General features: G+C 38.6%; 21 non-coding genes across 21 annotated transcripts; all 21 read right to left on the bottom strand.

Moving 5' to 3' along the window:
• Nucleotides 1-586: 586 nt before the first annotated feature.
• LOC146137731 (signal recognition particle RNA) lies at nucleotides 587-885 on the bottom strand. The gene has a single exon (XR_014501506.1).
• Nucleotides 886-2,014: 1,129 nt separating this feature from the next.
• Nucleotides 2,015-2,315, bottom strand: LOC146137730 (signal recognition particle RNA). Its single transcript, XR_014501519.1, has one exon.
• Nucleotides 2,316-3,344: 1,029 nt separating this feature from the next.
• On the bottom strand, nucleotides 3,345-3,644 carry LOC146137729 (signal recognition particle RNA). Its single transcript, XR_014501483.1, has one exon.
• Nucleotides 3,645-4,652: 1,008 nt separating this feature from the next.
• LOC146137728 (signal recognition particle RNA) lies at nucleotides 4,653-4,952 on the bottom strand. Its single transcript, XR_014501504.1, has one exon.
• Nucleotides 4,953-5,960: 1,008 nt separating this feature from the next.
• LOC146137727 (signal recognition particle RNA) lies at nucleotides 5,961-6,259 on the bottom strand. The gene has a single exon (XR_014501517.1).
• A 1,029-nt stretch (nucleotides 6,260-7,288) lies between these two features.
• On the bottom strand, nucleotides 7,289-7,588 carry LOC146137726 (signal recognition particle RNA). Its single transcript, XR_014501474.1, has one exon.
• A 1,027-nt stretch (nucleotides 7,589-8,615) lies between these two features.
• On the bottom strand, nucleotides 8,616-8,915 carry LOC146137725 (signal recognition particle RNA). Its single transcript, XR_014501465.1, has one exon.
• A 1,029-nt stretch (nucleotides 8,916-9,944) lies between these two features.
• On the bottom strand, nucleotides 9,945-10,244 carry LOC146137724 (signal recognition particle RNA). Its single transcript, XR_014501489.1, has one exon.
• A 1,027-nt stretch (nucleotides 10,245-11,271) lies between these two features.
• Nucleotides 11,272-11,571, bottom strand: LOC146137723 (signal recognition particle RNA). The gene has a single exon (XR_014501464.1).
• A 1,027-nt stretch (nucleotides 11,572-12,598) lies between these two features.
• Nucleotides 12,599-12,898, bottom strand: LOC146137722 (signal recognition particle RNA). The gene has a single exon (XR_014501463.1).
• Nucleotides 12,899-13,926: 1,028 nt separating this feature from the next.
• Nucleotides 13,927-14,226, bottom strand: LOC146137721 (signal recognition particle RNA). The gene has a single exon (XR_014501494.1).
• A 1,019-nt stretch (nucleotides 14,227-15,245) lies between these two features.
• On the bottom strand, nucleotides 15,246-15,545 carry LOC146137720 (signal recognition particle RNA). The gene has a single exon (XR_014501467.1).
• Nucleotides 15,546-16,557: 1,012 nt separating this feature from the next.
• LOC146137719 (signal recognition particle RNA) lies at nucleotides 16,558-16,857 on the bottom strand. The gene has a single exon (XR_014501509.1).
• Nucleotides 16,858-17,884: 1,027 nt separating this feature from the next.
• Nucleotides 17,885-18,184, bottom strand: LOC146137718 (signal recognition particle RNA). Its single transcript, XR_014501497.1, has one exon.
• A 1,027-nt stretch (nucleotides 18,185-19,211) lies between these two features.
• LOC146137717 (signal recognition particle RNA) lies at nucleotides 19,212-19,511 on the bottom strand. The gene has a single exon (XR_014501482.1).
• A 1,029-nt stretch (nucleotides 19,512-20,540) lies between these two features.
• Nucleotides 20,541-20,840, bottom strand: LOC146137716 (signal recognition particle RNA). Its single transcript, XR_014501485.1, has one exon.
• Nucleotides 20,841-21,867: 1,027 nt separating this feature from the next.
• LOC146137715 (signal recognition particle RNA) lies at nucleotides 21,868-22,167 on the bottom strand. Its single transcript, XR_014501481.1, has one exon.
• Nucleotides 22,168-23,196: 1,029 nt separating this feature from the next.
• LOC146137714 (signal recognition particle RNA) lies at nucleotides 23,197-23,496 on the bottom strand. Its single transcript, XR_014501488.1, has one exon.
• Nucleotides 23,497-24,523: 1,027 nt separating this feature from the next.
• Nucleotides 24,524-24,823, bottom strand: LOC146137713 (signal recognition particle RNA). Its single transcript, XR_014501551.1, has one exon.
• Nucleotides 24,824-25,851: 1,028 nt separating this feature from the next.
• LOC146137712 (signal recognition particle RNA) lies at nucleotides 25,852-26,151 on the bottom strand. The gene has a single exon (XR_014501493.1).
• Nucleotides 26,152-27,162: 1,011 nt separating this feature from the next.
• Nucleotides 27,163-27,462, bottom strand: LOC146137711 (signal recognition particle RNA). Its single transcript, XR_014501505.1, has one exon.
• Nucleotides 27,463-27,893: the final 431 nt, after the last annotated feature.

Genomic DNA, 27,893 nt, shown 5'->3' with positions numbered 1-27,893 from the left:
TCTTCCAAAAGTGGTTTGTCGTTGTCCAACTTACATTTTGATATATCGACGATGGTTACGTGTGAGGAAAAAACTTTGTCGTGAACCATCTCTGTTGTATCTCGTGATTTACATAATGCTCGTTTGAAATTATTTCTGCCTTATCGTAACAACACACCCAATCTTCGCCAGATTGATTATTGTTTTATCTTTAGTGAGTAGTTGCAACGCAAAGTGAACCAAAGCAATTCACACGAATTCCTACTTAATCTAAAGTGTGTAACCAAAGGCAATTGATCCTTTTGATAAGATAGCCAGTCTTGGATACCCAGCTGTTTGCAGTAAGATGGAAGAATAACGAAATATCATTCAAATTTTATCTTCAACAAAAACAACAGAATGTATTCGGGATATAATAAACTAACTAAAAAGTGGTATCATTGTGGATAAAATATCAATATTTTTGTTTTGTTTTGTTTGAAAAATAAAAGTAATTTACACTCAATGCTCTAAATGAAACCAACACGGCTGACGGACTTAAAGACATAAAAAAATTATCAATGTGTAAACATTTACAAGTGATTGATGCAGTAAAACATTCGTTGAAAAAGAATTGGGTCCTGCTGTATTGAATGGGTACGACACCTTGCCTATTCACAGGCGCTATCCCGCTACTGAACGACGTGGGAACTTTTGGCTGCTCCCTTACGGGCCTGGCCCGGTTCGTTCCTCCTTGGACAACCTGGACATCTCAGGCTCCCCCGAGATCTCCATATTGACGCCGAGCTTAGCGCGGACGCCCGATTGACATAGGTCAATGCGCCGCAGAACTCCCATTCTCAAGCCGTCCTCCAACTCTAGCCTCCGAAGTCGTTTGGATTACAGGCCCACACCAACGAGCCCGGCGAAAAAGCGAGTTGAAATTGGGCCTATCAATGTGGCCGCAGACGCGCAGCCCTATTAAATGACGTCATTAGATGAGCCGACTGATCTAAGTATACATTCAAGCTATGGAACTGGCTGTACAAATCAACAACTAATGGTAAACACGAATTAAAACAATTGATTGGTGTAATTAGTTGTTAAACACTTCATTATCTAGTGAATTCTTACACACACGTATTCTACTAATCGGAAGTTAAGCACTCGGGCAAGGAAAAAAATATTTTTTCAGGTAATAGAAAAACTGCATACAAAATTCCGAGTGGATCAGTGCATTTACGAATATTAAAATCACACCAAAATTTGGTAGATCACATAATGTATATTATATACTTTCACCAGTCTCTAAAAGAGTTATCAATTTTATCTGAAAACGACAGCTTAAGAAATAATACTTTATAAAATGTCTTCCAAAAGTGGTTTGTCGTTGTCCAACTTACATTTTGATATATCGACGATGGTTACGTGTGAGGAAAAAACTTTGTCGTGAACCATCTCTGTTCTATCTCGTGATTTACATAATGCTCGTTTGAAATTATTTCTGCCTTATCGTAACAACACACCCAATCTTCGCCAGATTGATTATTGTTTTATCTTTAGTGAGTAGTTGCAACGCAAAGTGAACCAAAGCAATTCACACGAATTCCTACTTAATCTAAAGTGCGTAACCAAAGGCAATTGATCCTCTTGATAAGATAGCCAGTCTTGGATACCCAGCTGTTTGCAGTAAGATGGAAGAATAACGAAATAGCATTCAAATTTTATCTTCAACAAAAACAACAGAATGTATTCGGGATATAATAAACTAACTAAAAAGTGGTATCATTGTGGATAAAATATCAATATTTTTGTTTTGTTTTGTTTGAAAAATAAAAGTAATTTACACTCAATGCTCTAAATGAAACCAACACGGCTGACGGACTTAAAGACATAAAAAAATTATCAATGTGTAAACATTTACAAGTGATTGATGCAGTAAAACATTCGTTGAAAAATAATCGGGTCCTGCTGTATTGAATGGGCTACGACACCTTGCCTATTCACAGGCGCTATCCCGCTACTGAACGACGTGGAAACTTTTGGCAGCTCCCTTATGGGCCTGGCCCGGTTCGTTCCTCCTTGGACTACGACACCTTGCCTATTCACAGGCGCTATCCCGCTACTGAACGACGTGGAAACTTTTGGCTGCTCCCTTATGGGCCTGGCCCGGTTCGTTCCTCCTTGGACAACCTGGACATCTCAGGCTCCCCCGAGATCTCCATATTGACGCCGAGCTTAGCGCGGACGCCCGATCGACATAGGTCAATGCGCCGCAGAACTCCCACTCTCAAGCCGTCCTCCAACTCTAGCTTCCGAAGTCGTTCGGATTACAGGCCCACACCAACGAGCCCGGCGAAAAAGCGAGTCGAAATTGGGCCTATCAATGTGGCCGCAGACGCGCAGCCCTATTAAATGACGTCATTAGATGAGCCGACTGATCTAAGTATACTTTCAAGCTACGGAACTGGCTGTACAAATCAACAACTAATGCTAAAAACGAATTAAAACAATTGATTGGTGTAATTAGTTGTTAGACACTTCATTATCTAGTGAATTGCAACACACACGTGTTCTACTAATCAGAAGTTAAGCACTCGGGCAAGGAAAAAATAATTTTTTTCAGGTAATAGAAAAACTGCATACAAAATTCTGAGTGTATCGGTGCATTTACGAATATTAAAATCACACCAAAATTTGGTGCAATACATAATGTATATTATATACTTTCACCAGTCTCTAAAACAATTATCAATTTTAATTGAAAACGACAGCTTAAGAAATAATACATTATAAAATGTCTTCCAAAAGTGGTTTGTCGTTGTCCAACTTACATTTTGATATATCGACGATGGTTACGTGTGAGGAAAAAACTTTGTCGTGAACCATCTCTGTTGTATCTCGTGATTTACATAATGCTCGTTTGAAATTATTTCTGCCTTATCGTAACAACACACCCAATCTTCGCCAGATTGATTATTGTTTTATCTTTAGTGAGTAGTTGCAACGCAAAGTGAACCAAAGCAATTCACACGAATTCCTACTTAATCTAAAGTGTGTAACCAAAGGCAATTGATCCTTTTGATAAGATAGCCAGTCTTGGATACCCAGCTGTTTGCAGTAAGATGGAAGAATAACGAAATATCATTCAAATTTTACCTTCAACAAAAACAACAGAATGTATTCGGGATATAATGAACTAAATAAAAAGTGGTATCATTGTGGATAAAATATCAATATTTTTGTTTTGTTTTGTTTGAAAAATAAAAGTAATTTACACTCAATGCTCTAAATGAAACCAACACGGCTGACGGACTTAAATACATAAAAAAATTATCAATGTGTATACATTTACAAGTGATTGATGCAGTAAAACATTCGTTGAAAAAGAATTGGGTCCTGCTGTATTGAATGGGCTACGACACCTTGCCTATTCGCAGGCGCTATCCCGCTACTGAACGACGTGGGAACTTTTGGCTGCTCCCTTACGGGCCTGGCCCGGTTCGTTCCTCCTTGGACAACCTGGACATCTCAGGCTTCCCCAAGATCTCCATATTGACGCCGAGCTTAGCGCGGACGCCCGATCGACATAGGTCAATGCGCCGCAGAACTCCCATTCTCAAGCCGTCCTCCAACTCTAGCCTCCGAAGTCGTTCGGATTACAGGCCCACACCAACGAGCCCGGCGAAAAAGCGAGTCGAAATTGGGCCTATCAATGTGGCCGCAGACGCGCAGCCCTATTAAATGACGTCATTAGATGACCCGATTGATCTAAGTATACTTTCAAGATCAACAACTAATGGTAAACACGAATTAAAACAATTGATTGGTGTAATTAGTTGTTAAACACTTCATTATCTAGTGAATTCTTACACACACGTATTCTACTAATCGGAAGTTAAGCACTTGGGCAAGGAAAAAATATTTTTTTCAGGTAATAGAAAATCTGCATACAAAATTCCGAGTGGATCGGTGCATTTACGAATATTAAAATCACACCAAAATTTGGTAGAACACATAATGTATACTATATACTTTCACCAGTCTCTGAAAGAGTTATCAATTTTAATTGAAAACGACAGCTTAAGAAATAATACATTATAAAATGTCTTCCAAAAGTGGTTTGTCGTTGTCCAACTTACATTTTGATATATCGACGATGGTTACGTGTGAGGAAAAAACTTTGTCGTGAACCATCTCTGTTGTATCTCGTGATTTACATAATGCTCGTTTGAAATTATTTCTGCCTTATCGTAACAACACACCCAATCTTCGCCAGATTGATTATTGTTTTATCTTTAGTGAGTAGTTGCAACGCAAAGTGAACCAAAGCAATTCACACGAATTCCTACTTAATCTAAAGTGTGTAACCAAATGCAATTGATCCTTTTGATAAGATAGCCAGTCTTGGATACCCAGCCGTTTGCAGTAAGATGGAAGGATAACGAAATATCATTCAAATTTTATCTTCAACAAAAACAACAGAATGTATTCGGGATATAATAAACTAACTAAAAAGTGGTATCATTGTGGATAAAATATCAATATTTTTGTTTTGTTTTGTTTGAAATATAAAAGTAATTTACACTCAATGCTCTAAATGAAACCAACACGACTGACGGACTTAAATACATAAAAAAATTATCAATGTGTATACATTTACAAGTGATTGATGCAGTAAAACATTCGTTGAAAAAGAATTGGGTCCTGCTGTATTGAATGGGCTACGACACCTTGCCTATTCACAGGCGCTATCCCGCTACTGAACGACGTGGGAACTTTTGGCTGCTCCCTTACGGGCCTGGCCCCGTTCGTTCCTCCTTGGACAACCTGGACATCTCAGGCTTCCCCAAGATCTCCATATTGACGCCGAGCTTAGCGCGGACGCCCGATCGACATAGGTCAATGCGCCGCAGAACTCCCATTCTCAAGCCGTCCTCCAACTCTAGCTTCCGAAGTCGTTCGGATTACAGGCCCACACCAACGAGCCCGGCGAAAAAGCGAGTCGAAATTGGGCCTATCAATGTGGCCGCAGACGCGCAGCACTATTAAATGACGTCATTAGATGACCCGATTGATCTAAGTATACTTTCAAGATCAACAACTAATGGTAAACACGAATTAAAACAATTGATTGGTGTAATTAGTTGTTAAACACTTGATTATCTAGTGAATTCTTACACACACGTATTCTACTAATCGGAAGTTAAGCACTTGGGCAAGGAAATAATATTTTTTTCAGGTAATAGAAAATCTGCATACAAAATTCCGAGTGGATCGGTGCATTTACGAATATTAAAATCACACCAAAATTTGGTAGAACACATAATGTATATTATATACTTTCACCAGTCTCTGAAAGAGTTATCAATTTTAATTGAAAACGACAGCTTAAGAAATAATACATTATAAAATGTCTTCCAAAAGTGGTTTGTCGTTGTCCAACTTACATTTTGATATATCGACGATGGTTACGTGTGAGGAAAAAACTTTGTCGTGAACCATCTCTGTTGTATCTCGTGATTTACATAATGCTCGTTTGAAATTATTTCTGCCTTATCGTAACAACACACCCAATCTTCGCCAGATTGATTATTGTTTTATCTTTAATGAGTAGTTGCAACGCAAAGTGAACCAAAGCAATTCACACGAATTCCTACTTAATCTAAAGTGCGTAACCAAAGGCAATTGATCCTCTTGATAAGATAGCCAGTCTTGGATACCCAGCTGTTTGCAGTAAGATGGAAGAATAACGAAATAGCATTCAAATTTTATCTTCAACAAAAACAACAGAATGTATTCGGGATATAATAAACTAACTAAAAAGTGGTATCATTGTGGATAAAATATCAATATTTTTGTTTTGTTTTGTTTGAAAAATAAAAGTAATTTACACTCAATGGTCTAAATGAAACCAACACGGCTGACGGACTTAAAGACATAAAAAAATTATCAATGTGAAAACATTTACAAGTGATTGATGCAGTAAAACATTCGTTGAAAAAGAATTGGGTCCTGCTGTATTGAATGGGCTACGACACCTTGCCTATTCACAGGCGCTATCCCGCTACTGAACGACGTGGAAACTTTTGGCTGCTCCCTTATGGGCCTGGGCCGGTTCGTTCCTCCTTGGACAACCTGGACATCTCAGGCCCCCCGAGATCTCCATATTGACGCCGAGCTTAGCGCGGACGCCCGATCGACATAGGTCAATGCGCCGCAGAACTCCCACTCTCAAGCCGTCCTCCAACTCTAGCTTCCGAAGTCGTTCGGATTACAGGCCCACACCAACGAGCCCGGCGAAAAAGCGAGTCGAAATTGGGCCTATCAATGTGGCCGCAGACGCGCAGCCCTATTAAATGACGTCATTAGATGAGCCGACTGATCTAAGTATACTTTCAAGCTACGGAACTGGCTGTACAAATCAACAACTAATGCCAAAAACGAATTAAAACAATTGATTGGTGTAATTAGTTGTTAGACACTTCATAATCTAGTGAATTGCAACACACACGTGTTCTACTAATCAGAAGTTAAGCACTCGGGCAAGGAAAAAATAAATTTTTTCAGGTAATAGAAAAACTGCATACAAAATTCTGAGTGTATCGGTGCATTTACGAATATTAAAATCACACCAAAATTTGGTGCAATACATAATGTATATTATACACTTTCACCAGTCTCTAAAACAATTATCAATTTTAATTGAAAACGACAGCTTAAGAAATAATACATTATAAAATGTCTTCCAAAAGTGGTTTGTCGTTGTCCAACTTACATTTTGATATATCGACGATGGTTACGTGTGAGGAAAAAACTTTGTCGTGAACCATCTCTGTTGTATCTCGTGATTTACATAATGCTCGTTTGAAATTATTTCTGCCTTATCGTAACAACACACCCAATCTTCGCCAGATTGATTATTGTTTTATCTTTAGTGAGTAGTTGCAACGCAAAGTGAACCAAAGCAATTCACACGAATTCCTACTTAATCTAAAGTGTGTAACCAAAGGCAATTGATCCTTTTGATAAGATAGCCAGTCTTGGATACCCAGCTGTTTGCAGTAAGATGGAAGAATAACGAAATATCATTCAAATTTTACCTTCAACAAAAACAACAGAATGTATTCGGGATATAATGGACTAACTAAAAAGTGGTATCATTGTGGATAAAATATCAATATTTTTGTTTTGTTTTGTTTGAAAAATAAAAGTAATTTACACTCAATGCTCTAAATGAAACCAACACGGCTGACGGACTTAAATACATAAAAAAATTATCAATGTGTATACATTTACAAGTGATTGATGCAGTAAAACATTCGTTGAAAAAGAATTGGGTCCTGCTGTATTGAATGGGCTACGACACCTTGCCTATTCACAGGCGCTATCCCGCTACTGAACGACGTGGGAACTTTTGGCTGCTCCCTTACGGGCCTGGCCCGGTTCGTTCCTCCTTGGACAACCTGGACATCTCAGGCTTCCCCAAGATCTCCATATTGACGCCGAGCTTAGCGCGGACGCCCGATCGACATAGGTCAATGCGCCGCAGAACTCCCATTCTCAAGCCGTCCTCCAACTCTAGCCTCCGAAGTCGTTCGGATTACAGGCCCACACCAACGAGCCCGGCGAAAAAGCGAGTCGAAATTGGGCCTATCAATGTGGCCGCAGACGCGCAGCCCTATTAAATGACGTCATTAGATGAGCCGACTGATCTAAGTATACATTCAAGCTATGGAACTGGCTGTACAAATCAACAACTAATGGCAAACACGAATTAAAACAATTGATTGGTGTAATTAGTTGTTAAAAACTTCATTATCTAGTGAATTCTTACACACACGTATTCTACTAATCGGAAGTTAAGCACTCGGGCAAGGAAAAAATATTTTTTCAGGTAATAGAAAAACTGCATACAAAATTCCGAGTGGATCAGTGCATTTACGAATATTAAAATCACAACAAAATTTGGTAGATCACATAATGTATATTATATACTTTCACCAGTCTCTAAAAGAGTTATCAATTTTATCTGAAAACGACAGCTTAAGAAATAATACTTTATAAAATGTCTTCCAAAAGTTGTTTGTCGTTGTCCAACTTACATTTTGATATATCGACGATGGTTACGTGTGAGGAAAAAACTTTGTCGTGAACCATCTCTGTTGTATCTCGTGATTTACATAATGCTCGTTTGAAATTATTTCTGCCTTATCGTAACAACACACCCAATCTTCGCCAGATTGATTATTGTTTTATCTTTAGTGAGTAGTTGCAACGCAAAGTGAACCAAAGCAATTCACACGAATTCCTACTTAATCTAAAGTGTGTAACCAAAGGCAATTGATCCTTTTGATAAGATAGCCAGTCTTGGATACCCAGCTGTTTGCAGTAAGATGGAAGAATAACGAAATATCATTCAAATTTTATCTTCAACAAAAACAACAGAATGTATTCGGGATATAATAAACTAACTAAAAAGTGGTATCATTGTGGATAAAATATCAATATTTTTGTTTTGTTTTGTTTGAAAAATAAAAGTAATTTACACTCAATGCTCTAAATGAAACCAACACGGCTGACGGACTTAAAGACATAAAAAAATTATCAATGTGTAAACATTTACAAGTGATTGATGCAGTAAAACATTTGTTGAAAAAGAATTGGGTCCTGCTGTATTGAATGGGCTACGACACCTTGCCTATTCACAGGCGCTATCCCGCTACTGAACGACGTGGGAACTTTTGGCTGCTCCCTTACGGGCCTGGCCCGGTTCGTTCCTCCTTGGACAACCTGGACATCTCAGGCTCCCCCGAGATCTCCATATTGACGCCGAGCTTAGCGCGGACGCCCGATCGACATAGGTCAATGCGCCGCAGAACTCCCATTCTCAAGCCGTCCTCCAACTCTAGCCTCCGAAGTCGTTTGGATTACAGGCCCACACCAACGAGCCCGGCGAAAAAGCGAGTCGAAATTGGGCCTATCAATGTAGCCGCAGACGCGCAGCCCTATTAAATGACGTCATTAGATGAGCCGACTGATCTAAGAATACATTCAAGCTATGGAACTGGCTTTACAAATCAACAACAAATGGTAAAAACGAATTAAAACAATTGATTGGTGTAATTAGTCGTTAGACACTTCATTATCTAGTGAATTGCAACACACACGTATTCTACTAATCAGAAGTTAAGCACTCGGGCAAGGAAAAAATAATTTTTTTCAGGTAATAGAAAAACTGCATACAAAATTCCGAGTGTATCGGTGCATTTACGAATATTAAAATCACACCAAAATTTGGTGCAATACATAATGTATATTATATACTTTCACCAGTCTCTGAAACAATTATCAATTTTAATTGAAAACGACAGCTTAAGAAATAATACATTATAAAATGTCTTCCAAAAGTGGTTTGTCGTTGTCCAACTTACAATTTGATATATCGACGATGGTTACGTGTGAGGAAAAAACTTTGTCGTGAACCATCTCTGTTGTATCTCGTGATTTACATAATGCTCGTTTGAAATTATTTCTGCCTTATCGTAACAACACACCCAATCTTCGCCAGATTGATTATTGTTTTATCTTTAGTGAGTAGTTGCAACGCAAAGTGAACCAAAGCAATTCACACGAATTCCTACTTAATCTAAAGTGTGTAACCAAATGCAATTGATCCTTTTGATAAGATAGCCAGTCTTGGATACCCAGCTGTTTGCAGTAAGATGGAAGAATAACGAAATATCATTCAAATTTTACCTTCAACAAAAACAACAGAATGTATTCGGGATATAATGAACTAACTAAAAAGTGGTATCATTGTGGATAAAATATCAATATTTTTGTTTTGTTTTGTTTGAAAAATAAAAGTAATTTACACTCAATGCTCTAAATGAAACCAACACGGCTGACGGACTTAAATACATAAAAAAATTATCAATGTGTATACATTTACAAGTGATTGATGCAGTAAAACATTCGTTGAAAAAGAATTGGGTCCTGCTGTATTGAATGGGCTACGACACCTTGCCTATTCACAGGCGCTATCCCGCTACTGAACGACGTGGGAACTTTTGGCTGCTCCCTTACGGGCCTGGCCCGGTTCGTTCCTCCTTGGACAACCTGGACATCTCAGGCTTCCCAAAGATCTCCATATTGACGCCGAGCTTAGCGCGGACGCCCGATCGACATAGGTCAATGCGCCGCAGAACTCCCATTCTCAAGCCGTCCTCCAACTCTAGCCTCCGAAGTCGTTCGGATTACAGGCCCTCACCAACGAGCCCGGCGAAAAAGCGAGTCGAAATTGGGCCTATCAATGTGGCCGCAGACGCGCAGCCCTATTAAATGACGTCATTAGATGAGCCGACTGATCTAAGTATACATTCAAGCTATGGAACTGGCTGTACAAATCAACAACTAATGGTAAACACGAATTAAAACAATTGATTGGTGTAATTAGTTGTTAAACACTTCATTATCTAGTGAATTCTTACACACACGTATTCTACTAATCGGAAGTTAAGCACTCGGGCAAGGAAAAAATATTTTTTCAGGTAATAGAAAAACTGCATACAAAATTCCGAGTGGATCAGTGCATTTACGAATATTAAAATCACACCAAAATTTGGTAGATCACATAATGTATATTATATACTTTCACCAGTCTCTAAAAGAGTTATCAATTTTATCTGAAAACGACAGCTTAAGAAATAATACTTTATAAAATGTCTTCCAAAAGTGGTTTGTCGTTGTCCAACTTACATTTTGATATATCGACGATGGTTACGTGTGAGGAAAAAACTTTGTCGTGAACCATCTCTTTTGTATCTCGTGATTTACATAATGCTCGTTTGAAATTATTTCTGCCTTATCGTAACAACACACCCAATCTTCGCCAGATTGATTATTGTTTTATCTTTAGTGAGTAGTTGCAACGCAAAGTGAACCAAAGCAATTCACACGAATTCCTACTTAATCTAAAGTGTGTAACCAAAGGCAATTGATCCTTTTGATAAGATAGCCAGTCTTGGATACCCAGCTGTTTGCAGAAAGATGGAAGAATAACGAAATATCATTCTAATTTTATCTTCAACAAAAACAACAGAATGTATTCGGTATATAATGAACTAACTAAAAAGTGGTATCATTGTGGATAAAATATCAATATTTTTGTTTTGTTTTGTTTGAAAAATAAAAGTAATTTACACTCAATGCTCTAAATGAAACCAACACGGCTGACGGACTTAAATACATAAAAAAATTATCAATGTGTAAACATTTACAAGTGATTGATGCAGTAAAACATTTGTTGAAAAAGAATTGGGTCCTGCTGTATTGAATGGGCTACGACACCTTGCCTATTCACAGGCGCTATCCCGCTACTGAACGACGTGGGAACTTTTGGCTGCTCCCTTACGGGCCTGGCCCGGTTCGTTCCTCCTTGGACAACCTGGACATCTCAGGCTCCCCCGAGATCTCCATATTGACGCCGAGCTTAGCGCGGACGCCCGATCGACATAGGTCAATGCGCCGCAGAACTCCCATTCTCAAGCCGTCCTCCAACTCTAGCCTCCGAAGTCGTTTGGATTACAGGCCCACACCAACGAGCCCGGCGAAAAAGCGAGTCGAAATTGGGCCTATCAATGTAGCCGCAGACGCGCAGCCCTATTAAATGACGTCATTAGATGAGCCGACTGATCTAAGAATACATTCAAGCTATGGAACTGGCTTTACAAATCAACAACAAATGGTAAAAACGAATTAAAACAATTGATTGGTGTAATTAGTTGTTAAACACTTCATTATCTAGTGAATTCTTACACACACGTATTCTACTAATCGGAAGTTAAGCACTCGGGCAAGGAAAAAATATTTTTTCAGGTAATAGAAAAACTGCATACAAAATTCCGAGTGTATCGGTGCATTTACGAATATTAAAATCACACCAAAATTTGGTGCAATACATAATGTATATTATATACTTTCACCAGTCTCTGAAACAGTTATCAATTTTAATTGAAAACGACAGCTTAAGAAATAATACATTATAAAATGTCTTCCAAAAGTGGTTTGTCGTTGTCCAACTTACAATTTGATATATCGACGATGGTTACGTGTGAGGAAAAAACTTTGTCGTGAACCATCTCTGTTGTATCTCGTGATTTACATAATGCTCGTTTGAAATTATTTCTGCCTTATCGTAACAACACACCCAATCTTCGCCAGATTGATTATTGTTTTATCTTTAGTGAGTAGTTGCAACGCAAAGTGAACCAAAGCAATTCACACGAATTCCTACTTAATCTAAAGTGTGTAACCAAATGCAATTGATCCTTTTGATAAGATAGCCAGTCTTGGATACCCAGCTGTTTGCAGTAAGATGGAAGAATAACGAAATATCATTCTAATTTTATCTTCAACAAAAACAACAGAATGTATTCGGTATATAATGAACTAACTAAAAAGTGGTATCATTGTGGATAAAATATCAATATTTTTGTTTTGTTTTGTTTGAAAAATAAAAGTAATTTACACTCAATGCTCTAAATGAAACCAACACGGCTGACGGACTTAAAGACATAAAAAAATTATCAATGTGTAAACATTTACAAGTGATTGATGCAGTAAAACATTCGTTGAAAAAGAATTGGGTCCTGCTGTATTGAATGGGCTACGACACCTTGCCTATTCACAGGCGCTATCCCGCTACTGAACGACGTGGGAACTTTTGGCTGCTCCCTTACGGGCCTGGCCCGGTTCGTTCCTCCTTGGACAACCTGGACATCTCAGGCTCCCCCGAGATCTCCATATTGACGCCGAGCTTAGCGCGGACGCCCGATCGACATAGGTCAATGCGCCGCAGAACTCCCATTCTCAAGCCGTCCTCCAACTCTAGCCTCCGAAGTCGTTTGGATTACAGGCCCACACCAACGAGCCCGGCGAAAAAGCGAGTCGAAATTGGGCCTATCAATGTGGCCGCAGACGCGCAGCCCTATTAAATGACGTCATTAGATGAGCCGACTGATCTAAGTATACATTCAAGCTATGGAACTGGCTTTACAAATCAACAACTAATGGTAAAAACGAATTAAAACAATTGATTGGTGTAATTAGTTGTTAGACACTTCATTATCTAGTGAATTGCAACACACACGTGTTCTACTAATCAGAAGTTAAGCACTCGGGCAAGGAAAAAATAATTTTTTTCAGGTAATAGAAAAACTGCATACAAAATTCCGAGTGTATCGGTGCATTTACGAATATTAAAATCACACCAAAATTTGGTGCAATACATAATGTATATTATATACTTTCACCAGTCTCTAAAACAGTTATCAATTTTAATTGAAAACGACAGCTTAAGAAATGATACATTATAAAATGTCTTCCAAAAGTGGTTTGTCGTTGTCCAACTTACATTTTGATATATCGACGATGGTTACGTGTGAGGAAAAACTTTGTCGTGAACCATCTCTGTTGTATCTCGTGATTTACATAATGCTCGTTTGAAATTATTTCTGCCTTATCGTAACAACACACCCAATCTTCGCCAGATTGATTATTGTTTTATCTTTAGTGAGTAGTTGCAACGCAAAGTGAACCAAAGCAATTCACACGAATTCCTACTTAATTTAAAGTGTGTAACCAAATGCAATTGATCCTTTTGATAAGATAGCCAGTCTTGGATACCCAGCTGTTTGCAGTAAGATGGAAGGATAACGAAATATCATTCAAATTTTATCTTCAACAAAAACAACAGAATGTATTCGGGATATAATAAACTAACTAAAAAGTGGTATCATTGTGGATAAAATATCAATATTTTTGTTTTGTTTTGTTTGAAATATAAAAGTAATTCACACTCAATGCTCTAAATGAAACCAACACGACTGACGGACTTAAATACATAAAAAAATTATCAATGTGTATACATTTACAAGTGATTGATGCAGTAAAACATTCGTTGAAAAAGAATTGGGTCGTGCTGTATTGAATGGGCTACGACACCTTGCCTATTCACAGGCGCTATCCCGCTACTGAACGACGTGGGAACTTTTGGCTGCTCCCTTACGGGCCTGGCCCGGTTCGTTCCTCCTTGGACAACCTGGACATCTCAGGCTTCCCCAAGATCTCCATATTGACGCCGAGCTTAGCGCGGACGCCCGATCGACATAGGTCAATGCGCCGCAGAACTCCCATTCTCAAGCCGTCCTCCAACTCTAGCCTCCGAAGTCGTTCGGATTACAGGCCCACACCAACGAGCCCGGCGAAAAAGCGAGTCGAAATTGGGCCTATCAATGTGGCCGCAGACGCGCAGCCCTATTAAATGACGTCATTAGATGAGCCGACTGATCTAAGTATACATTCAAGCTATGGAACTGGCTGTACAAATCAACAACTAATGGTAAACGCGAATTAAAACAATTGATTGGTGTAATTAGTTGTTAAACACTTCATTATCTATTGAATTCTTACACACACGTATTCTACTAATCGGAAGTTAAGCACTCGGGCAAGGAAAAAATATTTTTTCAGGTAATAGAAAAACTGCATACAAAATTCCGAGTGTATCAGTGCATTTACGAATATTAAAATCTCACCAAAATTTGGTAGATCACATAATGTATATTATATACTTTCACCAGTCTCTAAAAGAGTTATCAATTTTATCTGAAAACGACAGCTTAAGAAATAATACTTTATAAAATGTCTTCCAAAAGTGGTTTGTCGTTGTCCAAATTACATTTTGATATATCGACGATGGTTACGTGTGAGGAAAAAACTTTGTCGTGAACCATCTCTGTTGTATCTCGTGATTTACATAATGCTCGTTTGAAATTATTTCTGCCTTATCGTAACAACACACCCAATCTTCGCCAGATTGATTATTGTTTTATCTTTAGTGAGTAGTTGCAACGCAAAGTGAACCAAAGCAATTAACACGAATTCCTACTTAATCTAAAGTGTGTAACCAAAGGCAATTGATCCTTTTGATAAGATAGCCAGTCTTGGATACCCAGCTGTTTGCAGTAAGATGGAAGAATAACGAAATATCATTCAAATTTTATCTTCAACAAAAACAACAGAATGTATTCGGGATATAATAAACTAAAAAGTGGTATCATTGTGGATAAAATATCAATATTTTTGTTTTGTTTTGTTTGAAAAATAAAAGTAATTTACACTCAATGCTCTAAATGAAACCAACACGGCTGACGGACTTAAAGACATAAAAAAATTATCAATGTGTAAACATTTCGAAGTGATGCAGTTAAACATTCGTTGAAAAAGAATTGGGTCCTGCTGTATTGAATGGGCTACGACACCTTGCCTATTCACAGGCGCTATCCCGCTACTGAACGACGTGGGAACTTTTGGCTGCTCCCTTACGGGCCTGGCCCGGTTCGTTCCTCCTTGGACAACCTGGACATCTCAGGCTCCCCCGAGATCTCCATATTGACGCCGAGCTTAGCGCGGACGCCCGATCGACATAGGTCAATGCGCCGCAGAACTCCCATTCTCAAGCCGTCCTCCAACTCTAGCCTCCGAAGTCGTTCGGATTACAGGCCCACACCAACGAGCCCGGCGAAAAAGCGAGTCGAAATTGGGCCTATCAATGTGGCCGCAGACGCGCAGCCCTATTAAATGACGTCATTAGATGAGCCGATTGATCAACATATACTTTCAAGCTACGGAACTGGCTGTACAAATCAACAACTAATGGTAAACACGAATTAAAACAATTGATTGGTGTAATTAGTTGTTAGACACTTCATTATCTAGTGAATTGCAACACACACGTGTTCTACTAATCAGAAGTTAAGCACTCTGGCAAGAAAAAAATAACTTTTTCAGGTAATAGAAAAACTGCATACAAAATTCCGAGTGGATCGGTGCATTTACGAATATTAAAATCACACCAAAATTTGGTACAACACATAATGTATGTTATATACTTTCACCAGTCTCTAAAGCAGTTATCAATTTCAATTGAAAACGACAGCTTAAGAAATAATACATTATAAAATGTCTTCCAAAAGTAGCTTGTCGTTGTCCAACTTACATGGACGTTGGTTACGTGTGAGGAAAAAATTTGTCGTGAACCATCTCTGTTGTATCTCGTGATTTACATAATGTCGTTTGAAATTATTTCTTCTTTATCGTAATAACACACTCAATCTTCGCCAGATTGATTATTGTTTTATCTTTTGAGAGTAGTTGCAACGCAAAGTGAACCAAAGCTATTCACACGAATTCCTACTTAATCTAAAGTGTGTAACCAAAGGCAATTGATCCTTTTGATAAGATAGCCAGTCTTGGATACCCAGCTGTTTGCAGTAAGATGGAAGAATAACGAAATATCATTCTAATTTTATCTTCAACAAAAACAACAGAATGTATTCGGTATATAATGAACTAAATAAAAACTGGTATCATTGTGGATAAAATATCAATATTTTTGTTTTGTTTTGTTTGAAAAAGAAAAGGAATTTACACTCAATGCACTAAATGAAACCAACACGACTGACGGACTTAAAGACATAAAACAATTATCAATGTGTAAACATTTCGAAGTGATGCAGTTAAACATTCGTTGAAAAAGAATTGGGTCCTGCTGTATTGAATGGGCTACGACACCTTGCCTATTCACAGGCGCTATCCCGCTACTGAATGACGTGGGAAGTTTTGGCTGCTCCCTTACGGGCCTGGCCCGGTTCGTTCCTCCTTGGACAACCTGGACATCTCAGGCTCCCCCGAGATCTCCATATTGACGCCGAGCTTAGCGCGGACGCCCGATCGACATAGGTCAATGCGCCGCAGAACTCCCATTCTCAAGCCGTCCTCCAACTCTAGCCACCGAAGTCGTTCGGATTACAGGCCCACACCAACGAGCCCGGCGAAAATGCGAGTCGAAATTGGGCCTATCAATGTGGCCGCAGACGCGCAGCCCTATTAAATGACGTCATTAGATGAGCCGACTGATCTAAGTATACTTTCAAGCTACGGAACTGGCTGTACAAATCAACAACTAATGGTAAACACGAATTAAAACAATTGATTGGTGTAATTAGTTGTTAAACACTTCATTATCTGGTGAATTATTACACACACGTATTCTGCTAATCGGAAGTCAAGTACTCGGGCAAGGAAAAAAAAATTGTTTCAGGTAATAGAAAAACTGCATACATAATTCCGAGTGGATCGGTGCATTTACGAATAATAAAATTACACCAAAATTTGGTGCAACACATAATGTATATTATATACTTTCACCAGTCTCTAAAAGAGATATCAATTTCAATTGAAAACGAGAGCTTAAGAAATAATACATTATAAAATGTCTTCCAAAAGTGGTTTGTCGTTGTCCAACTTACATTTTGGTATATCGACGATGGTTACGTGTGAGGAAAAACTTTGTCGTGAACCATCTCGTTTGTATCTCGTGATTTACATAATGCTCGTTTGAAATTATTTCTGCTTTATCGTAATGACACACCCAATCTTCGCCAGATTGATTATTGTTTTATCTTTAGTGAGTAGTTGCAACGCAAAGTGAACCAAAGCAATTCACACGAATTCCTACTTAATCTAAAGTTTGTAACCACATGCAATTGATTCTTTTGATAAGATAGCCAGTCTTGGATACCCAGCTGTTTGCAGTAAGATGGAAGAATAACGAAATATCATTCAAATTTTACATTCAACAAAAACAACAGAATGTATTCGGGATATAATGAACTAACTAAAAAGTGGTATCATTGTGGATAAAATATCAATATTTTTGTTTTGTTTTGTTTGAAAAATAAAAGTAATTTACACTCAATGCTCTAAATGAAACCAACACGGCTGACGGACTTAAATACATAAAAAAATTATCAATGTGTATACATTTACAAGTGATTGATGCAGTAAAACATTCGTTGAAAAAGAATTGGGTCCTGCTGTATTGAATGGGCTACGACACCTTGCCTATTCACATGCGCTATCCCGCTACTGAACGACGTGGGAACTTTTGGCTGCTCCCTTACGGGCCTGGCCCGGTTCGTTCCTCCTTGGACAACCTGGACATCTCAGGCTTCCCCAAGATCTCCATATTGACGCCGAGCTTAGCGCGGACGCCCGATCGACATAGGTCAATGCGCCGCAGAACTCCCATTCTCAAGCCGTCCTCCAACTCTAGCCTCCGAAGTCGTTCGGATTACAGGCCCACATCAACGAGCCCGGCGAAAAAGCGAGTCGAAATTGGGCCTATCAATGTGGCCGCAGACGCGCAGCCCTATTAAATGACGTCATTAGATGAGCCGACTGATCTAAGTATACATTCAAGCTATGGAACTGGCTGTACAAATCAACAACTAATGGCAAACACGAATTAAAACAATTGATTGGTGTAATTAGTTGTTAAAAACTTCATTATCTAGTGAATTCTTACACACACGTATTCTACTAATCGGAAGTTAAGCACTCGGGCAAGGAAAAAATATTTTTTCAGGTAATAGAAAAACTGCATACAAAATTCCGAGTGGATCAGTGCATTTACGAATATTAAAATCACAACAAAATTTGGTAGATCACATAATGTATATTATATACTTTCACCAGTCTCTAAAAGAGTTATCAATTTTATCTGAAAACGACAGCTTAAGAAATAATACTTTATAAAATGTCTTCCAAAAGTTGTTTGTCGTTGTCCAACTTACATTTTGATATATCGACGATGGTTACGTGTGAGGAAAAAACTTTGTCGTGAACCATCTCTGTTGTATCTCGTGATTTACATAATGCTCGTTTGAAATTATTTCTGCCTTATCGTAACAACACACCCAATCTTCGCCAGATTGATTATTGTTTTATCTTTAGTGAGTAGTTGCAACGCAAAGTGAACCAAAGCAATTCACACGAATTCCTACTTAATCTAAAGTGTGTAACCAAAGGCAATTGATCCTTTTGATAAGATAGCCAGTCTTGGATACCCAGCTGTTTGCAGTAAGATGGAAGAATAACGAAATATCATTCAAATTTTATCTTCAACAAAAACAACAGAATGTATTCGGGATATAATAAACTAACTAAAAAGTGGTATCATTGTGGATAAAATATCAATATTTTTGTTTTGTTTTGTTTGAAAAATAAAAGTAATTTACACTCAATGCTCTAAATGAAACCAACACGGCTGACGGACTTAAAGACATAAAAAAATTATAAATGTGTAAACATTTACAAGTGATTGATGCAGTAAAACATTCGTTGAAAAAGAATTGGGTCCTGCTGTATTGAATGGGCTACGACACCTTGCCTATTCACAGGCGCTATCCCGCTACTGAACGACGTGGGAACTTTTGGCTGCTCCCTTACGGGCCTGGCCCGGTTCGTTCCTCCTTGGACAACCTGGACATCTCAGGCTCCCCCGAGATCTTCATATTGACGCCGAGCTTAGCGCGGACGCCCGATCGACATAGGTCAATGCGCCGCAGAACTCCCATTCTCAAGCCGTCCTCCAACTCTAGCCTCCGAAGTCGTTTGGATTACAGGCCCACACCAACGAGCCCGGCGAAAAAGCGAGTCGAAATTGGGCCTATCAATGTAGCCGCAGACGCGCAGCCCTATTAAATGACGTCATTAGATGAGCCGACTGATCTAAGAATACATTCAAGCTATGGAACTGGCTTTACAAATCAACAACAAATGGTAAAAACGAATTAAAACAATTGATTGGTGTAATTAGTCGTTAGACACTTCATTATCTAGTGAATTGCAACACACACGTATTCTACTAATCAGAAGTTAAGCACTCGGGCAAGGAAAAAATAATTTTTTTCAGGTAATAGAAAAACTGCATACAAAATTCCGAGTGTATCGGTGCATTTACGAATATTAAAATCACACCAAAATTTGGTGCAATACATAATGTATATTATATACTTTCACCAGTCTCTGAAACAATTATCAATTTTAATTGAAAACGACAGCTTAAGAAATAATACATTATAAAATGTCTTCCAAAAGTGGTTTGTCGTTGTCCAACTTACAATTTGATATATCGACGATGGTTACGTGTGAGGAAAAAACTTTGTCGTGAACCATCTCTGTTGTATCTCGTGATTTACATAATGCTCGTTTGAAATTATTTCTGCCTTATCGTAACAACACACCCAATCTTCGCCAGATTGATTATTGTTTTATCTTTAGTGAGTAGTTGCAACGCAAAGTGAACCAAAGCAATTCACACGAATTCCTACTTAATCTAAAGTGTGTAACCAAATGCAATTGATCCTTTTGATAAGATAGCCAGTCTTGGATACCCAGCTGTTTGCAGTAAGATGGAAGAATAACGAAATATCATTCAAATTTTACCTTCAACAAAAACAACAGAATGTATTCGGGATATAATGAACTAACTAAAAAGTGGTATCATTGTGGATAAAATATCAATATTTTTGTTTTGTTTTGTTTGAAAAATAAAAGTAATTTACACTCAATGCTCTAAATGAAACCAACACGGCTGACGGACTTAAATACATAAAAAAATTATCAATGTGTATACATTTACAAGTGATTGATGCAGTAAAACATTCGTTGAAAAAGAATTGGGTCCTGCTGTATTGAATGGGCTACGACACCTTGCCTATTCACAGGCGCTATCCCGCTACTGAACGACGTGGGAACTTTTGGCTGCTCCCTTACGGGCCTGGCCCGGTTCGTTCCTCCTTGGACAACCTGGACATCTCAGGCTTCCCAAAGATCTCCATATTGACGCCGAGCTTAGCGCGGACGCCCGATCGACATAGGTCAATGCGCCGCAGAACTCCCATTCTCAAGCCGTCCTCCAACTCTAGCCTCCGAAGTCGTTCGGATTACAGGCCCACATCAACGAGCCCGGCGAAAAAGCGAGTCGAAATTGGGCCTATCAATGTGGCCGCAGACGCGCAGCCCTATTAAATGACGTCATTAGATGAGCCGACTGATCTAAGTATACATTCAAGCTATGGAACTGGCTGTACAAATCAACAACTAATGGCAAACACGAATTAAAACAATTGATTGGTGTAATTAGTTGTTAAAAACTTCATTATCTAGTGAATTCTTACACACACGTATTCTACTAATCGGAAGTTAAGCACTCGGGCAAGGAAAAAATATTTTTTCAGGTAATAGAAAAACTGCATACAAAATTCCGAGTGGATCAGTGCATTTACGAATATTAAAATCACAACAAAATTTGGTAGATCACATAATGTATATTATATACTTTCACCAGTCTCTAAAAGAGTTATCAATTTTATCTGAAAACGACAGCTTAAGAAATAATACTTTATAAAATGTCTTCCAAAAGTTGTTTGTCGTTGTCCAACTTACATTTTGATATATCGACGATGGTTACGTGTGAGGAAAAAACTTTGTCGTGAACCATCTCTGTTGTATCTCGTGATTTACATAATGCTCGTTTGAAATTATTTCTGCCTTATCGTAACAACACACCCAATCTTCGCCAGATTGATTATTGTTTTATCTTTAGTGAGTAGTTGCAACGCAAAGTGAACCAAAGCAATTCACACGAATTCCTACTTAATCTAAAGTGTGTAACCAAAGGCAATTGATCCTTTTGATAAGATAGCCAGTCTTGGATACCCAGCTGTTTGCAGTAAGATGGAAGAATAACGAAATATCATTCAAATTTTATCTTCAACAAAAACAACAGAATGTATTCGGGATATAATAAACTAACTAAAAAGTGGTATCATTGTGGATAAAATATCAATATTTTTGTTTTGTTTTGTTTGAAAAATAAAAGTAATTTACACTCAATGCTCTAAATGAAACCAACACGGCTGACGGACTTAAAGACATAAAAAAATTATAAATGTGTAAACATTTACAAGTGATTGATGCAGTAAAACATTCGTTGAAAAAGAATTGGGTCCTGCTGTATTGAATGGGCTACGACACCTTGCCTATTCACAGGCGCTATCCCGCTACTGAACGACGTGGGAACTTTTGGCTGCTCCCTTACGGGCCTGGCCCGGTTCGTTCCTCCTTGGACAACCTGGACATCTCAGGCTCCCCCGAGATCTTCATATTGACGCCGAGCTTAGCGCGGACGCCCGATCGACATAGGTCAATGCGCCGCAGAACTCCCATTCTCAAGCCGTCCTCCAACTCTAGCCTCCGAAGTCGTTTGGATTACAGGCCCACACCAACGAGCCCGGCGAAAAAGCGAGTCGAAATTGGGCCTATCAATGTAGCCGCAGACGCGCAGCCCTATTAAATGACGTCATTAGATGAGCCGACTGATCTAAGAATACATTCAAGCTATGGAACTGGCTTTACAAATCAACAACAAATGGTAAAAACGAATTAAAACAATTGATTGGTGTAATTAGTCGTTAGACACTTCATTATCTAGTGAATTGCAACACACACGTATTCTACTAATCAGAAGTTAAGCACTCGGGCAAGGAAAAAATAATTTTTTTCAGGTAATAGAAAAACTGCATACAAAATTCCGAGTGTATCGGTGCATTTACGAATATTAAAATCACACCAAAATTTGGTGCAATACATAATGTATATTATATACTTTCACCAGTCTCTGAAACAATTATCAATTTTAATTGAAAACGACAGCTTAAGAAATAATACATTATAAAATGTCTTCCAAAAGTGGTTTGTCGTTGTCCAACTTACAATTTGATATATCGACGATGGTTACGTGTGAGGAAAAAACTTTGTCGTGAACCATCTCTGTTGTATCTCGTGATTTACATAATGCTCGTTTGAAATTATTTCTGCCTTATCGTAACAACACACCCAATCTTCGCCAGATTGATTATTGTTTTATCTTTAGTGAGTAGTTGCAACGCAAAGTGAACCAAAGCAATTCACACGAATTCCTACTTAATCTAAAGTGTGTAACCAAATGCAATTGATCCTTTTGATAAGATAGCCAGTCTTGGATACCCAGCTGTTTGCAGTAAGATGGAAGAATAACGAAATATCATTCAAATTTTACCTTCAACAAAAACAACAGAATGTATTCGGGATATAATGAACTAACTAAAAAGTGGTATCATTGTGGATAAAATATCAATATTTTTGTTTTGTTTTGTTTGAAAAATAAAAGTAATTTACACTCAATGCTCTAAATGAAACCAACACGGCTGACGGACTTAAATACATAAAAAAATTATCAATGTGTATACATTTACAAGTGATTGATGCAGTAAAACATTCGTTGAAAAAGAATTGGGTCCTGCTGTATTGAATGGGCTACGACACCTTGCCTATTCACAGGCGCTATCCCGCTACTGAACGACGTGGGAACTTTTGGCTGCTCCCTTACGGGCCTGGCCCGGTTCGTTCCTCCTTGGACAACCTGGACATCTCAGGCTTCCCAAAGATCTCCATATTGACGCCGAGCTTAGCGCGGACGCCCGATCGACATAGGTCAATGCGCCGCAGAACTCCCATTCTCAAGCCGTCCTCCAACTCTAGCCTCCGAAGTCGTTCGGATTACAGGCCCTCACCAACGAGCCCGGCGAAAAAGCGAGTCGAAATTGGGCCTATCAATGTGGCCGCAGACGCGCAGCCCTATTAAATGACGTCATTAGATGAGCCGACTGATCTAAGTATACATTCAAGCTATGGAACTGGCTGTACAAATCAACAACTAATGGTAAACACGAATTAAAACAATTGATTGGTGTAATTAGTTGTTAAACACTTCATTATCTAGTGAATTCTTACACACATGTATTCTACTAATCGGAAGTTAAGCACTCGGGCAAGGAAAAAATATTTTTTCAGGTAATAGAAAAACTGCATACAAAATTCCGAGTGGATCAGTGCATTTACGAATATTAAAATCACACCAAAATTTGGTAGATCACATAATGTATATTATATACTTTCACCAGTCTCTAAAAGAGTTATCAATTTTATCTGAAAACGACAGCTTAAGAAATAATACTTTATAAAATGTCTTCCAAAAGTGGTTTGTCGTTGTCCAACTTACATTTTGATATATCGACGATGGTTACGTGTGAGGAAAAAACTTTGTCGTGAACCATCTCTTTTGTATCTCGTGATTTACATAATGCTCGTTTGAAATTATTTCTGCCTTATCGTAACAACACACCCAATCTTCGCCAGATTGATTATTGTTTTATCTTTAGTGAGTAGTTGCAACGCAAAGTGAACCAAAGCAATTCACACGAATTCCTACTTAATCTAAAGTGTGTAACCAAAGGCAATTGATCCTTTTGATAAGATAGCCAGTCTTGGATACCCAGCTGTTTGCAGTAAGATGGAAGAATAACGAAATATCATTCTAATTTTATCTTCAACAAAAACAACAGAATGTATTCGGTATATAATGAACTAACTAAAAAGTGGTATCATTGTGGATAAAATATCAATATTTTTGTTTTGTTTTGTTTGAAAAATAAAAGTAATTTACACTCAATGCTCTAAATGAAACCAACACGGCTGACGGACTTAAAGACATAAAAAAATTATCAATGTGTAAACATTTACAAGTGATTGATGCAGTAAAACATTCGTTGAAAAAGAATTGGGTCCTGCTGTATTGAATGGGCTACGACACCTTGCCTATTCACAGGCGCTATCCCGCTACTGAACGACGTGGGAACTTTTGGCTGCTCCCTTACGGGCCTGGCCCGGTTCGTTCCTCCTTGGACAACCTGGACATCTCAGGCTCCCCCGAGATCTCCATATTGACGCCGAGCTTAGCGCGGACGCCCGATCGACATAGGTCAATGCGCCGCAGAACTCCCATTCTCAAGCCGTCCTCCAACTCTAGCCTCCGAAGTCGTTTGGATTACAGGCCCACACCAACGAGCCCGGCGAAAAAGCGAGTCGAAATTGGGCCTATCAATGTGGCCGCAGACGCGCAGCCCTATTAAATGACGTTATTAGATGAGCCGACTGATCTAAGTATACATTCAAGCTATGGAACTGGCTTTACAAATCAACAACTAATGGTAAAAACGAATTAAAACAATTGATTGGTGTAATTAGTTGTTAGACACTTCATTATCTAGTGAATTGCAACACACACGTGTTCTACTAATCAGAAGTTAAGCACTCGGGCAAGGAAAAAATAATTTTTTTCAGGTAATAGAAAAACTGCATACAAAATTCCGAGTGTATCGGTGCATTTACGAATATTAAAATCACACCAAAATTTGGTGCAATACATAATGTATATTATATACTTTCACCAGTCTCTAAAACAGTTATCAATTTTAATTGAAAACGACAGCTTAAGAAATGATACATTATAAAATGTCTTCCAAAAGTGGTTTGTCGTTGTCCAACTTACATTTTGATATATCGACGATGGTTACGTGTGAGGAAAAACTTTGTCGTGAACCATCTCTGTTGTATCTCGTGATTTACATAATGCTCGTTTGAAATTATTTCTGCCTTATCGTAACAACACACCCAATCTTCGCCAGATTGATTATTGTTTTATCTTTAGTGAGTAGTTGCAACGCAAAGTGAACCAAAGCAATTCACACGAATTCCTACTTAATTTAAAGTGTGTAACCAAATGCAATTGATCCTTTTGATAAGATAGCCAGTCTTGGATACCCAGCTGTTTGCAGTAAGATGGAAGGATAACGAAATATCATTCAAATTTTATCTTCAACAAAAACAACAGAATGTATTCGGGATATAATAAACTAACTAAAAAGTGGTATCATTGTGGATAAAATATCAATATTTTTGTTTTGTTTTGTTTGAAATATAAAAGTAATTCACACTCAATGCTCTAAATGAAACCAACACGACTGACGGACTTAAATACATAAAAAAATTATCAATGTGTATACATTTACAAGTGATTGATGCAGTAAAACATTCGTTGAAAAAGAATTGGGTCGTGCTGTATTGAATGGGCTACGACACCTTGCCTATTCACAGGCGCTATCCCGCTACTGAACGACGTGGGAACTTTTGGCTGCTCCCTTACGGGCCTGGCCCGGTTCGTTCCTCCTTGGACAACCTGGACATCTCAGGCTTCCCCAAGATCTCCATATTGACGCCGAGCTTAGCGCGGACGCCCGATCGACATAGGTCAATGCGCCGCAGAACTCCCATTCTCAAGCCGTCCTCCAACTCTAGCCTCCGAAGTCGTTCGGATTACAGGCCCACACCAACGAGCCCGGCGAAAAAGCGAGTCGAAATTGGGCCTATCAATGTGGCCGCAGACGCGCAGCCCTATTAAATGACGTCATTAGATGAGCCGACTGATCTAAGTATACATTCAAGCTATGGAACTGGCTGTACAAATCAACAACTAATGGTAAACGCGAATTAAAACAATTGATTGGTGTAATTAGTTGTTAAACACTTCATTATCTAGTGAATTCTTACACACACGTATTCTACTAATCGGAAGTTAAGCACTCGGGCAAGGAAAAAATATTTTTTCAGGTAATAGAAAAACTGCATACAAAATTCCGAGTGTATCAGTGCATTTACGAATATTAAAATCTCACCAAAATTTGGTAGATCACATAATGTATATTATATACTTTCACCAGTCTCTAAAAGAGTTATCAATTTTATCTGAAAACGACAGCTTAAGAAATAATACTTTATAAAATGTCTTCCAAAAGTAGCTTGTCGTTGTCCAACTTACATCGACGATGGTTACGTGTGAGGAAAAAATTTGTCGTGAACCATCTCTGTTGTATCTCGTGATTTACATAATGTCGTTTGAAATTATTTCTTCTTTATCGTAATAACACACTCAATCTTCGCCAGATTGATTATTGTTTTATCTTTTGAGAGTAGTTGCAACGCAAAGTGAACCAAAGCTATTCACACGAATTCCTACTTAATCTAAAGTGTGTAACCAAAGGCAATTGATCCTTTTGATAAGATAGCCAGTCTTGGATACCCAGCTGTTTGCAGTAAGATGGAAGAATAACGAAATATCATTCTAATTTTATCTTCAACAAAAACAACAGAATGTATTCGGGATATAATGAACTAAATAAAAACTGGTATCATTGTGGATAAAATATCAATATTTTTGTTTTGTTTTGTTTGAAAAAGAAAAGGAATTTACACTCAATGCACTAAATGAAACCAACACGACTGACGGACTTAAAGACATAAAACAATTATCAATGTGTAAACATTTCGAAGTGATGCAGTTAAACATTCGTTGAAAAAGAATTGGGTCCTGCTGTATTGAATGGGCTACGACACCTTGCCTATTCACAGGCGCTATCCCGCTACTGAATGACGTGGGAAGTTTTGGCTGCTCCCTTACGGGCCTGGCCCGGTTCGTTCCTCCTTAGACAACCTGGACATCTCAGGCTCCCCCGAGATCTCCATATTGACGCCGAGCTTAGCGCGGACGCCCGATCGACATAGGTCAATGCGCCGCAGAACTCCCATTCTCAAGCCGTCCTCCAACTCTAGCCACCGAAGTCGTTCGGATTACAGGCCCACACCAACGAGCCCGGCGAAAATGCGAGTCGAAATTGGGCCTATCAATGTGGCCGCAGACGCGCAGCCCTATTAAATGACGTCATTAGATGAGCCGACTGATCTAAGTATACTTTCAAGCTACGGAACTGGCTGTACAAATCAACAACTAATGGTAAACACGAATTAAAACAATTGATTGGTGTAATTAGTTGTTAAACACTTCATTATCTGGTGAATTATTACACACACGTATTCTGCTAATCGGAAGTCAAGTACTCGGGCAAGGAAAAAAAAAATTGTTTCAGGTAATAGAAAAACTGCATACATAATTCCGAGTGGATCGGTGCATTTACGAATATTAAAATTACACCAAAATTTGGTGCAACACATAATGTATATTATATACTTTCACCAGTCTCTAAAAGAGATATCAATTTCAATTGAAAACGAGAGCTTAAGAAATAATA

The sequence above is a fragment of the Ascidiella aspersa genome, chromosome 7 (assembly GCF_963924565.1).
Source record: "Ascidiella aspersa chromosome 7, kaAscAspe10.2, whole genome shotgun sequence".
Taxonomy (NCBI): Eukaryota; Metazoa; Chordata; class Ascidiacea; order Phlebobranchia; family Ascidiidae; genus Ascidiella; species Ascidiella aspersa.
This window is presented reverse-complemented; position numbering and strand designations above follow the sequence as displayed.